Source organism: Grampus griseus (genome assembly GCF_964374135.1).
Source record: "Grampus griseus genome assembly, chromosome: 15".
NCBI classification, from domain to species: Eukaryota; Metazoa; Chordata; class Mammalia; order Artiodactyla; family Delphinidae; genus Grampus; species Grampus griseus.
Window position 1 is genome coordinate 62459174 of NC_139009.1, and position 13257 is coordinate 62472430.

The window sequence follows — 13257 nt, forward strand, 5'->3', positions numbered from 1 at the left end:
ACCAGCTTAAATGCTCTGTCATTTTTAAGGAAGTTAGTTGTATAATTCTTCATCATTCATTCTGGTCTTACCTTTATTATAGTGGATATAATGATTTTTCCATAATTTTTTCTGTTTTCTTCACAAAACAGGTACAATGTCTTTGTTATCACTTTAACACCAATACTTGAAATTGTGTATAACTTATGGTAGACATTCATTAAGTTTTAAATGTAATGGAAACTTAATTTACTGTGAAAGGATGCTGTGACTCTGTTGTGCATGGACTTGTGTGGGTCAAGGGCAGAAGCAGGAGATAAGTTAGATTACTGCACAGATCCAAGGAGAATTGATGTTGGCACAAGCTGGTGGTGGAGGTAGAAAAAACTGGTTGTGTTCTGGATATGCTTTGGAACTGGAGCTATATATTTGGAAGAAGAAGAATGAGAATAACAAAAAAAAAAAATAAGAATAGTAAGACATTAAAGAAAAAAGCCTTCCTGTTCTGTGATGACTAATTCAAAGAATGAGTTTTGTTTGATGGTAAACTGATATGGCCTGTAGATGGCTCCATTTTCAAGAAACTTCAGGATTCTTTGTGTGTGTGTTCTAGAAAATTTCAGTGCTGCTGCATGTTTGGTTTTCCCAGACTGATATTATGGCTTCACTGTAAATTAATAAGCAGTTTTGTCTTTCTTTGTTCAGATAGAATTATGTATATTGGCTCACATATTTAACATAAATTCTTCATTTTTGAGCCACTATTTAAGAACAACTAAGAAACTTGAGAAGCCAGGGAAACCTTGTGTAGGTTGCTTACTTTAATGGGTTTCAAAATGTTTTCATTTACTAATTCATTCACTTATTTATTGAATGACTTCTGTGTCATTCCAGTCACAATGTTAGAGGCAGTGAAAAATATTACTATGAATAAAAATATTTTTTCTGTCCATCTGTTATGCTTTAAATAAAAGCACCAAGATACATGGTTTTAGGTAACATTTATATTAAACATACACCATGTGTAAGGCACATTATCTTAGCACTTTAAATGCATCCTTTCATTGAAATCTTCAAAACAACCCTATGAGGTAATGTTGTTCACATTTTACAGATGAAAAAACTGAGGAACAGAGAGATTAAGTAACCTGGTGAAGTTCAACCTGGGAACTTTATTGTAGAAACCAGTCCTGATTTACCTGCCTCTGAGTCATTCTCTCTAAGCTTGTGCAGACCTGCAAAGTCTGAGCAGCAGGGATAGCTCCTCTGATCAATCCTCACAGAAGCCTTCTGTCCTTCTTTATTCCTTTGCATTCACCTCAAGTCCTACTTCTTTTGTAAAAGTATTCCAGATTACGTGAGTTTTTCGCCCTTCTCTGAGCTCTTCTGAGCTACTACTGCACAGACGCAGAAGAGCCTCTTTATTTGTGGTACGTGTGTCTGACAGAACAATGGAGAATGAGTCTAATCATTGAAACTTCCAAGTGGCAGATGGGCTTTTCTGTAATTTGGGAAAGTGTCCTCTTGGAAGACGAAAGGGAGGCCTCGGTGTAGAGGAAACTCTTCCTAACGAGCTGACAGCTTCAGGGTGTCAAACTAAAAATCAGCTCAGGAGAACGTTCCTACCTAGTCATTTGCATTGCTTCTCTCTGGGAGTTTTTTTACTCCTTTTTCCTCTCTTGGCTCCTATTCTGACCTAATGAGTAATGGTAATAGAGACTGCTGATTCTCCATCACTATACATCTGTCTTCTTCTTCATTTTTTTTTTTTTTTTTTTTTGCAGTACGCCGGCTTCTCACTGCTGTGGCCTCTCCAGTTGAGGAGCACAGGCTCCAGACGCACAGACTCTGCGGCCATGGCCCACGGGCCCAGCCGCTCCGCGGTATGCGGGATCCTCCCAGACTGGGGCATGAACCCATGTCCCCTGCATCGGCAGGCGGACTCTGAACCACTGCGCCACCAGGGAAGCCCCTGTCTTCTTCTTTAGTAATAGAACACTGCAGTTTTAGCTAGACACATGGCTACACAAGTAACATCTACATATTCCCACTATCCTTGCGACCCCGTGTGGCCATGTAAGTCCAGTCCAATCTGATGAACATAGAAAGTATATATTTCTGTGCTTATCATTAATATGAATGTGTCTATGCTGCCATTACCCATTTCCTTCTTTCTGTCACTTGGGAGGTGATGAGAAGTGGAATGGTCACTTTTAGACGTAGAGTTGAAAGTTGCATGTTGAAAACGTCAAAGCTACCTGATTGAAGGACTGGACTGCTATGTAAGAGACAAATGAACTTGACTCTTGCTCAAGCACTGTATTTTGGGTCTCACGTAATTGAGTTTGTTTTCTACAATGAATATGGAAATCGATACTTAAAATTGGGCCACTGTCCTGACATTTAGCTTAGCATTTGGTCTTAAGGAGTGGGGCACACACGATAAGCTAGAAAGCTGGTGATCTGTGTTATGCTTTAGTAAAACGTTTGATAAAATTCTCAACTGCAATACCTTGGAAGGCAGGCCATATGTCAACAGAGTCTTTATCTAGCTAAATTTGTCAGAAAAATTACACTGTTGATGTGTGCTGGCTTCTTTTTGCTACATTTAGCAAAGTTCTATAAGAGAGAGTTGAAGTTGGGCTAGTTATTAGGGGTTGTGCTGATGAAACCAGTTTTACAGGGGTGGGCCTCAAGCCTTTAACACTTCCCTATCATTACATGTTATTCAGAAACTGTCAGATAACCCAGTGTCAAAGATCAGATAAACAGTATTGACTACCCACCTAAACCCACTGTTTCAAATCATCTCAAGGTAGAAACAATTATATTGAGAGAAAGAGAAATGGGAGGGAAACTTCTGGCTGTGGTTACGTATACAGGAACTAACTGAAAACAAATAGGTCAAATGCCTACAAAGATTATGAGGGAATATTACTACCAAAGAAACCAGAGCCTGGTCTGAAAAAGCTTTTGATTCTTTGATGAAGAGGCTCCCAAACACATGCAATCTGTGAGTGGGATTGGGGCTAGTGTAGAAATAGAAGTTCTTATAATCTATGCCACTTAAAATTTATAAATCTAGCTAACAAAAATATTAAATAGTACTTTTTCTATTCTCCTACCTTGAAAAACATATCTTCATAATGACCTGGATATCCAAGTCAGAAACTAGAACCTGAAACTCACTTGGAGCTTCACTGTAACAGTGCATGGCTAGCCACCCCATGGACCACAATGTTCCTTGTTCCCCACTCTTCTAAGTCTTATTTCTATCCTGCATCATAGGGCCTTGTAAGCACATGTAGATGTTCTATTCCTCACGCCTGCATCCAAGATCCATACACAACCCTTGTCTCTTCCACCACCACAAGTAGCTTAAATGCTTAGCAAATTACCATTAATGGTACTCATGTGTCACACATTTCTGAGTAATGTCTCAGGGCTGCTTATTATACTTGGTTTCTTCTTCTTTCTCTCCTCCATTCTACTACTTCCTTGTTGTTATTACCATTACAGCCATCAGCAGCAAAAAATGCTGCTGCGCGTCCGGAGCCTGTGCTCTGCAATGGGAGAGGCCGCAACAGTGAGAGGCCCACGTACCGCAAAAAAAAAAAAAAAAAAGTATTCAGTGAGTACTAGTTGATAATACATGAAAGAATGAATGAATGCATGAATAAATGAATGTGTCTTCATATTGCTGGCTCTGTGCAATAAATTGGAAACTTATGAAGGCTTCTAGGGTTTCGCATCTAAGAGAGATTACACTAAAATTTGGATAACTAGATTAAAGTAGAAGGTTTAGAAATGTGTCATCCATGCAAAGACCTGAAAATGGGCAGCCCTGCTTATATTTCAAATTGCCCAGAAATACTTTGTTTTGCTTCAGTTCTAGGAAGGGCTCAGGTTTGGAGTGAGGTCACATTTTTATCAGCAACAGTTCACTTAATATTGCTTATACAAGCTTTCTAAAGCAATGACTAGAGCATATGTTTAGATTTTCCCAAGTGTTTGGACTAAAGAAACCATATATATGTTAGTGTAGTGATTCTCAGTAGTTATTCCAGAGGCTCCTAAGGTAAGAGGATCACATTGTATGGTTTAGTAACACTGAAACCTTTCCATGCTGCTGTCATTTTATCTTTGTTCTCTTAGAAAAACTCAGAATGGTACAAAACATATCTTTATTTTCACATTTCCAACTTTCTTTACACACATATACTGAAACCATCTGTCTAAATTGTGGCAAAATCTGCCAGCTCCAGATTGGCCTCATTAGTCATCTGAGAACACATAAACAGAGGAATTTGGAAAAATAAATAGACCTTGGATAGATCATCCTGGTCTGGGAAGATTTTTCTTCTTGCCAGACATGAAAAGGCACAGGTTTGCATCTTTAAAACATTTGGAGGAGTTTTTGCTCTAGAAAGTGGATAAAAATGTCTTAGTGACCCACTTGATATCCTTTATCATATGACCAAGTCACTTCAGCTACAAACCAAAGGGAAAACTAACATCTAAAGGAGTTGGCAAGGTCTTTCAGAGTGAAACTCTATGAATGTTGTTCTAATAGAGAGGAATATATCTAAGAGGTGACATGAGAGATAAGGAGAGTGTGAGAGTGCATGAAAGTAAATTTTGGACATTATCATCAAAGGTAGTGTTTTTCTAAGCTAGTCATAAGCTCACCTCCCCAGATGTTTGCATGTGCTCCTACCAGCCATCTCTTCTTTATGAATAGTAGTAGTTTAATTGTGAAATTGAACTGTCAGAAATATATATTGTGCAGTTGAATCTCTGCCACAATAGGAAGTTTGGTCATCTGTATTTTCCTTGGGACTAACGGAGCCCAAGGGACTAATAGATGTCCTAAGTAGGGAGAAGACTGCTAACATGGTATAAAATGAGGGGGAATTTTCTCCTTAATCTCCAACAAAAACAGCAACAAAAAAATCTCTTATCACCAGACTTCTGTCATGTCCTACATTTCATTATTTGAGATTCATTCTTTTGGTCCTCAAAAGTCTTTATTAGTCAGGATATTTGGGCTTCCCTGGTGGCGCAGTGGTTGAGAGTCCGCCTGCCGATGCAGGGGACACGGGTCCGTGCCCCGGTCCGGGAAGATCCCACATGCCACGGAGCGGCTGGGCCCGTGAGCCACGGCCACTGAGCCTGTGCGTCCGGAGCCTGTGCTCCACAGCAATCTACCTACAGGGAGGCTGGGAGATACAGTTCTGTTTCATGTCCGGAAAGTGAAAGTAGGATTAGTGAATATCTAGCTGGTTTCTGCTACAAAGACTGTTGGATTTTTGGTAGATTGGAAGCATAGGCATAACATTTTCCAGCTCTTTTTATTAATAGATAAAGGCTATAACCCTACTCTCTCAACTCAGGCTAACCTTTGTGTCTTGCTTTTACCAGTAGAATGTAGTTGAAGTGGTGTTTGCTAGTTCCAGAATCTAGCTTTCTAGTGGCCTTGTCACTTCTGTCTTTGTTCTCTTGGAATGCTGTCTTGGGACTTCCATGTAAGGATGTAGTCTACTGGACAATGAGAGACCACAGGCAGGAAAATCAAGTCACTCCAGCCAACAACGAGCATCAATTGCTCGATTTGCATACATGAGTGAGGCCAACTTGGACCTTCAAGCCCAGCTGACTCTTCCTGAAGGCAACTGCATGAGTCATCCAGGTAAAAGGAGAGGAAAAACTGCATAGCCAATGAACAGAATTGTGATAAACAATGAATCATCGTTTCACATCACTGAGTTGGGGATGATTTCTTATTGTAACATTAGACAACTGATACAGGTTTAAATTTTTTCAGATTAAAATTTTCCACCTTTGTAAACCTCAAGCTAATGGCTTATAAAAGATCCTACTTTAATGTCATTTCTGGCATTTCTAATGTGTGTGTGATTTCATGATTGTATATGTCTTAGGCTGGGTTTCCCTAGAAGCCGACCTTGAGGAAAGGATGTGGGCATGAGTTGTTTATTTGGGAGCACTAGTGGGTGAGTGGGAAGTGATACAAGGAAAAGAAGGAAGCCAATGCAGGCATATTATTGAACTTGTTATTACTAGACAATTAGGTCTCAATTCTGTAGCAGAACTCTGGTGGATAGAGTAGATCTTACCTCAGAGTTATCCCAACAGAGAGATGAGTAGCTGAGGTATCTATCTACCAAATCCCATCAATTTTTGATAGAGAGATTTTAGGGGGTGAGGAGAGTGTCTTAACACCTCAGTACTTCTGGTCTGCTCTGCCTTGTGCACTGGCTGAGTGGACTCCTGTGATTAGAGAAGGCCTTCACGGGGAGAGTTACAGGGTTCTTGTTTAGAAAAATTCCACTTGCCCCTTTTTGAAGTATGAATGCTTATGGCATTTGGGTGGGGTACCAACAATAACGTTTGAATTTATCGTCAATATCTGAATATTATAAATATTAATATCTAAATATATTATTTTTATTTCAAGTAGTAAATTGTCAAGCTAGATATAACTTGCAGTGAAAAATCTCCTTAAGTGTTCTTCTTGTTAAAATTTTAAAAGTCCAGTGAAATATAAATGTATATTCATTATTGGAAAACTAAAATGCTGCAAGTAAATTGTGATGATTTTGAAGTGTGTTAATTTTATGGAAAAAAATGATTAAGAACTTTAAAAGAGTTAAAAAGTAAAATATTGGAATTTAATATGAACATTGAGAGTGTTTTGGCTGGATAACTTGGAAAGGATACTATTTTTGAATCAAAAATGTATGTAATATTAAATAATACAAAACCAAATAATAGATTATATGATATCATATTCTGAAACTATCTGAAATTATCAAGTGTATTAGTGTCCTTAATGTTAAACAATGAACTGCTGAGAACTTCATTTAATTTTTGGTTACTTTCATGTATGGATTTTATGAAAAAACCTCTTGGAATAATTCACAAATAAAAATAGACTATCGAGTGTCCTTGCCCCTGTGGTGAGCCACAGCTGCCCTCCACCTCTGCGGGAGACCCTCCAACACTAGCAGCCATGTAGCTAACAGGATCTTGGTGCTCTGGCTGGGTGTCAGGCCTGAGCCTCTGAGGTGGGAGAGCTGAATTCAAGACATTGGACCACCAGAGACCTCCCAGCCCCACATAATATCAATTGGTGAGAGATCCCCCAGATATCTCCATCTCAACACTAAGACCCAGCTCCACTCAATGACCAGCAAGCTTCAGTGCTGGACACCCCGTGCCAAACAACTAGCAAGACAGGAACACAACCACACCCATTAGCAGAGAGGCTGCCTAAAATCATAATAAGTTCACAGACACCCCAAAACACACCACTGGAGGTGGTCCTGCCCACAAGAAATAAAAGATCCAGCCTCATCCACCAGAACACAGGCACTAGTCCCCTCCACCAGGAAGCCTACACAACCCACTGAACCAACCTTAGCCACTGAGGCAGACACCAAAAACAACGGGAAATATGAACCTGCAGGTTGTGAAAAGGAGACCCCAAACACAGTAAGTTAAGCAAAATAAGACAGAGAAACACACAGCAGATGAAGGAGCAAGGTAAAAACCACCAGACCAAACAAATGAAGAGGAAATAGGCAGTCTACCTGAAAAAGAATTCAGAGTAATGAGAGCAAAGATGTTACAAAATCTTGGAAATAGAATGGAGAGAATACAAGAAATGTTTAACAAGGACCTAGAAGAACTAAAGATGAAACAAACAATGATGAACAACACAATATATGAAATTTAAAATTCTCTAGAAGGGATCAATAGTGGAATAACTGAGGCAGAAGAACAGATAAGTGACCTGCAAGATAAAATAGTGGAAATAAGTACCATGGAGCAGAATAAAGAAAAAAGAATGAAAAGAATTGAGGACAGTCTCAGAGACCTCTGGGACAACATTAAATGCACCAACATTTAACTTATAGGGGTCTCATAAGAAGATGAGAAAGAGAAAAGGTATGAGAAAATATTTGAAGAGATTATAGTTGAAAACTTACCTAATATGAGAAAGGAAATGGTCAATCAAGTCCAGGAAGCACAGAGAGTCCTGTACAGGATAAATCCAAGGGGAAACACATCAAGACACATATTAATCAAACTATCAAAAATTAAATACAAAGGAAAAATATTGAAAGCAGCAAGGGAAAAGCAACAAATAATATACAAGGGAATGCCCATAAGGTTAACAGCTGATGGTTTAGCAGAAACTCTGCAAGCCAGAAGGGAATGGCAGGACATATTTAAAGTGATGAAAGGGATAAACCTACAATCAAGATTAGTCTACCCAGCAAGGATCTCATTCAGATTCGATGGAGAAATTAAAATGTTTACAGACAAGCAAAAGCTAAGAGAATTCAGCACCACCAAATCAGCTTTACAACAAATGCTAAAGGAACTTCTCTAGGCAGGAAACACAAGAGAAGGAAAAGACCTACAATAACAAACCCAAAACAATTAAGAAAATGGTAATAGGAACATACCTATCAATAATTACCTCAAATGTAAATGGATTAAATGCTTCCACCCAAAGACATAGACTGGATGAATGGATACAAAAACAAGGCCTGTATATATGCTGACTACAAGTGACCCCTTTCAGACCTTGGGACACATACAGACTGAAAGTGAGGGGATGGAAAAAGATATTCCATGCAAATAGAAATCAAAAAAAGCCATAGTAGCAATTCTCATATCAGACCTAGGGACACTTGAAAATGGGATGGAATCTAGCAGTGGTTTTGCAGACATTACTACACTGGCAGAGGAAATTCACCTTCTGCAGCTCTTTAATTCTTTGAAAGATCTTGATCAATCCAAAAGTCCCAACATGATCAAAGCCAAAGACAACAGAGCCATTAAGGTGAATCAGGTGCAGCAAAAGCCAAGTGTCATAAAGGTTCCCTCTGCTCAACCAGGAAGAACAAACATAAAGCCTCTGAGCCTATCAGTGGTGCTACCAAGGCCAAAATCCAGCCAAAGAATCCAGAGTGCCTGTTAGGGGGAGAAGTGCTTCTATGCCATGCTGCAGTCAGGGACAGCGCTCCTGTGAACACGGCCAAGCATTCCAAAGGCAAACCTCAGAAAGCTGCATCCAGAAAGATCAGCAATACTCAGAGCCACGGGCAGGAAAGCACCTCAAGGACCAAACGAAGGAAGAAGGCTGAAGAGAGAAAGCAGTCAGGGAACAAAGTCAAGGCAGGAGAGAAGCCAACAATTCTCCAGACGAAGCGAAGGAAGCAGCAAACTGAGCTTATCCAAGAGAGCTTTAAAAAGCCTCGAACCTCCCTAGGCATGTGCAGGCTGGGGTCTGTGAAGGTTCTTCATGCACTGGGGGAGAAGAATGATAAGAAAACTGAGCTCTCTTCCTGTCGGGTCTTGGGAAATTCAAGCAACCCTAAACACCCCCAGCTATCCAGCCATGGAGGCATACCCCACCTGAGGGTAAGAGTCCTGAGAAACCTCAAGTCGAAGCCCAGAAACCAGACAGCAGAGCTGAAAAAGAGTGTCCATCTCCATCCCAGTAGGAGCTGCCGCCTCCTGGGAAGGTCAAGTTGATACCTCTGCCGTTTTCTGCCTGGGACAAGCCTCAATCTCGACCTGCTCCTCGGAGGCCACAGTCTCTGTTCTCTCATTGGCCTGCTCTGGCTGACTGTGCCCAGGCTGCTTCTAACTCAGCTCAACCTCCTGCAGTGAGTTCATCCCACCCAGCTCCTGCCTCTTTGCCAGGTCCTGCCAAACCATCTCAGCCAACTATGACTAACCAACCCAAACGGGTTGGACCGACCATACGCAGCCTAGTGTCCCTCAGTCTGCTGCTCCTAGGCCTGCACCCTATGGAACTTCATCTTGCACTTCTCTCCAGCGGGAGCCTGTTCCCCCTGCTGTGACTAAGCGCCAGTCCCCACCCAAGCTCCAAACCCCATTTCTACTCCAAGACTTCAGCGAGCAACCAGTTCCATGGAAGGAACCCAATGTTCCTGAGCCAGTAATGTCAAAGCCCATCGAACACGAGCAGAGGCCAGAGCGGGAGGCCATGAAGAGACGGGCTCAACAACAACATGAGAATGCTGCCAAATACACCTCTTTGGGGAAAGTGCAATTTTTCATTGAGAGGGAAAAAGAAATGGAAATTGCTGACTACTACGGATATGTAAAGTAAGAGCTGCTAGGAGTGTTGGTGCCACCTTGGGGACCAGCTGCTCTTCCATATACAGATAAGACAGGTATAAATTTCTCTATTTATTTTGATATATTTTAACACAATAAAACTGAATAAATAAATGTAATAGAATTAATAGGTGAGTAATAAAACTTTTGAATATTGAGATGCTGCCAATTGTGGCGTGATTTTTGTTTTTTGATGGGGTTGGAATCAAATTCTGCATGAGAAAGGGAGGACTGAAAGTTGGATGGGAGAATGAAGGAAATAGGTAAAAACTGAGGAAAGAGAAAGGAAGTTTGTCCAGGGCTAGGAAGGCCAAAAGACATTTATGGATTTATGAAAGGAAGCAGGAGTGGGGATGAAATGGAAGAAGTAAAAAGCATGGTGAGTGGTCAGGGGTGAAAGAACAAAATTTGAGTAGAGTTTAAGATGACAGAAGGTGAGTCTAGGTTCACTAGGAGAAATAGAAAAACTCTCTTGGGGAGGTTGGCCTTAAGTCTCACAACCACCAGATAGGTATTTAAGAAAACAGGAGGTTCAGGACACATCTCTGAAAGGTTTGAGTTGCCTTATCCAGGTGTGATTATAGTGGGGGAATAGGAAATCTACCAGAGAGGTGGCTAGGGCTCAGAGTTATCCTAGGGGCAGCTGACGACAGGGGCACAGCCAAGGAACTGCTGCATCAGGAGGCCCACGAGTAGGCCCTGGTATGTAAATCACCATGTACTCCACACCTAAGCACCAGGGCAGCTAATGCACTATTCAGTTAATCCTGGCAACGACAGGCAAGGCCAGTATTCCTGTGCCACTTCACTTAGAGAGGTGCAGCAAAGGGCTGAGGTCACATCACATGTGGAGGTACAAGGCCTCAACTGCAGGCCCAAATGCCTCCAAAGTCCTCAGTATCTGCAAGTGCCCGCAGGCGGCCAACCTGGCTTTCAGAGCACAGCATCCTGAGGTTACTGGTGGATGAGATCAAACTTCTGGAGAGGCCTAAATATTATCTTGAGGGGCTTCCTCCATTGACCAGGGTGCGTGCCGCCTTCTGTAAACATCACCATCAACTGAAACGCACGAGAAAAATCCGACGGAAGCGTCCACTCTCACGGGTGAGAGTGGTGGGGGCACGCACACTGGGCAGCCGCTCCAACAGCCACAGGACCCAGGAGCCCAGCGGTTCACGGGCTCCCTGTGAGGCCTCGTGGGGCAGGTCGAGGGAGTGAGGATGGGAGAGAGCGGCAGGGGTGGGCGTCAAAAGGAATGCAGTGGGGAGAAGGGAGAGATGGAGACAGTGGATAGTGACCACGGGAAAACTGGCAATTGTCATTTTCAAAATTAAGTTTTTGAGATGTCATTCACATGCCATAACATTCACCTTCGGGAACTGCAAATTCAGTGTCATTTTGTACATTCATAAGCCTATGCAACCATCACCATCATTTAACCCACCACGTTTTCATCACGCCACAAAGAAGCCCCCGTAACCATCAGCAGGCCCTCTTCATCCCCTCCTCCTTCAGTCCCTGCAACCATTAATTTCCTTTCTGTCGCTATGGTTTTGCCTTTTCTGGATATTTCATGACATAATACAAATGGGACCACTGTGTGTGGCTTCTTTCACTTAGCGTAATGTTTTCAAGTTCGTCCATGTCGTAGCATGTGTCAGTACTTCATTCCTTTTTATGACTGTATAATATTTCACATATAACCACATTTAAAAATCCATTCATCCATTGATGGGCATTTGGGTTTTTTACACTAATAATCTCCATTTATTGATAGTTTATTCTGTGCCAGGCAGCACCAGGCTAAGTTACTGACCTTATTTCACAGATAAAGAGGCTTGGAGAGTGTGAAGAGTTTGCCCAAGATTAAGAGCTAGCAACTGGGGGAACTGGGGTTTGAACTCAGGCGAACTTCAGAGGTAATAAATTCACATGACAGAACATTAGAAAAGGTCCACAAGGGTATTCAAGGAAAAGTCACCCTTTTCCCCACGTGCCCCAGCCACACATTTCCCTCCTCAGAGACATCTGCTTTTGCCATGCTGTGGATCCTTCCAGAGAACTATTTATACCTCAACGTGTATGTATCACAATTTATTGACTAATCTGTCCCACTGATTTGAAATGTCACTTTTATGGTATAACAGATTCTTATACGTATTTATATTACTCTTTTCAGAGTAATATCTTTGCCTATCTTTTATGTTTTCCATTTCCATTTCCATTTCTCTAAAATCCTTTTTATCTTGAAAAAACTTTTTCCTTTTCCTGTTTGTTTCTCTTAAGGCATTATGTTCATTCACTTGTATAATTTTATTTAAATTATTTACTTTTGGCGGTGTCGGGTATTAGTTGCAGCACGTGGGCTCTTCGTTGCAGTGCGTGGGCTCTTCCTCGTGGCTCGTGGGCTCTCTAGTTGTGGCACGTGGGCTCCACAGCACGTGGGCTCAGTAGTTTCGGCGGGCGGGCTTAGTTGGCCTGAGGCATGGGGGATCTCAGTTCCTCAACCAGGGATCGAACATGCATACCCAGCATTGGAAGGCAGATTTTTTTTTTTTTTTGCGTTACGCGGGCCTCTCACTGTTGTGGCCTCTCCCATTGCGGAGCAACAGGCTCCGGACGCACAGGTTCAGCAGCCATGGCTCACGGGCACAGCCGCTCCGCGGCATGTGGGATCTTCCCAGACCGGGGCACGAACCCGTGTCCCCTGCATCGGCAGGCGGACTCTCAACCACTGTGCCACCAGGGAAGCCTTGGAAGGCATATTCTTAACCACTGGACAACCAGGGAAGTCCTCACTCTTGTATTATTTTAAATTTAGTCCTCATTTCTGAATTTTTTTTCTTTTATTTTGAATTCTGTCCTGAGTTCTATCATCTTACCTAATTCTGGTTTATGCTGTTAGTTCATCTTTTTTTTATTATGGTAAAATATACATAAAACAAAATTTAGTATTTCAACCATTTTCAAGTATATAATTCAGTGACATTATATACATTCACAATGCTGTGTGAACATCACCACTATCCAAATTAAAAATAATTATGTCTAAAGATTGAGCAGGACCTCAGAAAGATGGAGGCAGCAGCATAGTTTCTG

General features: G+C 41.6%; 1 pseudogene across 1 annotated transcript; it reads left to right on the plus strand.

Moving 5' to 3' along the window:
• Positions 1–5598: 5598 nt before the first annotated feature.
• LOC309834124 (uncharacterized protein C2orf78-like) lies at positions 5599–10150 on the plus strand (annotated as a pseudogene). The gene is made up of 2 exons: positions 5599–5668; positions 8694–10150. The product of its transcript is annotated as an uncharacterized protein C2orf78-like (transcript).
• Positions 10151–13257: the final 3107 nt, after the last annotated feature.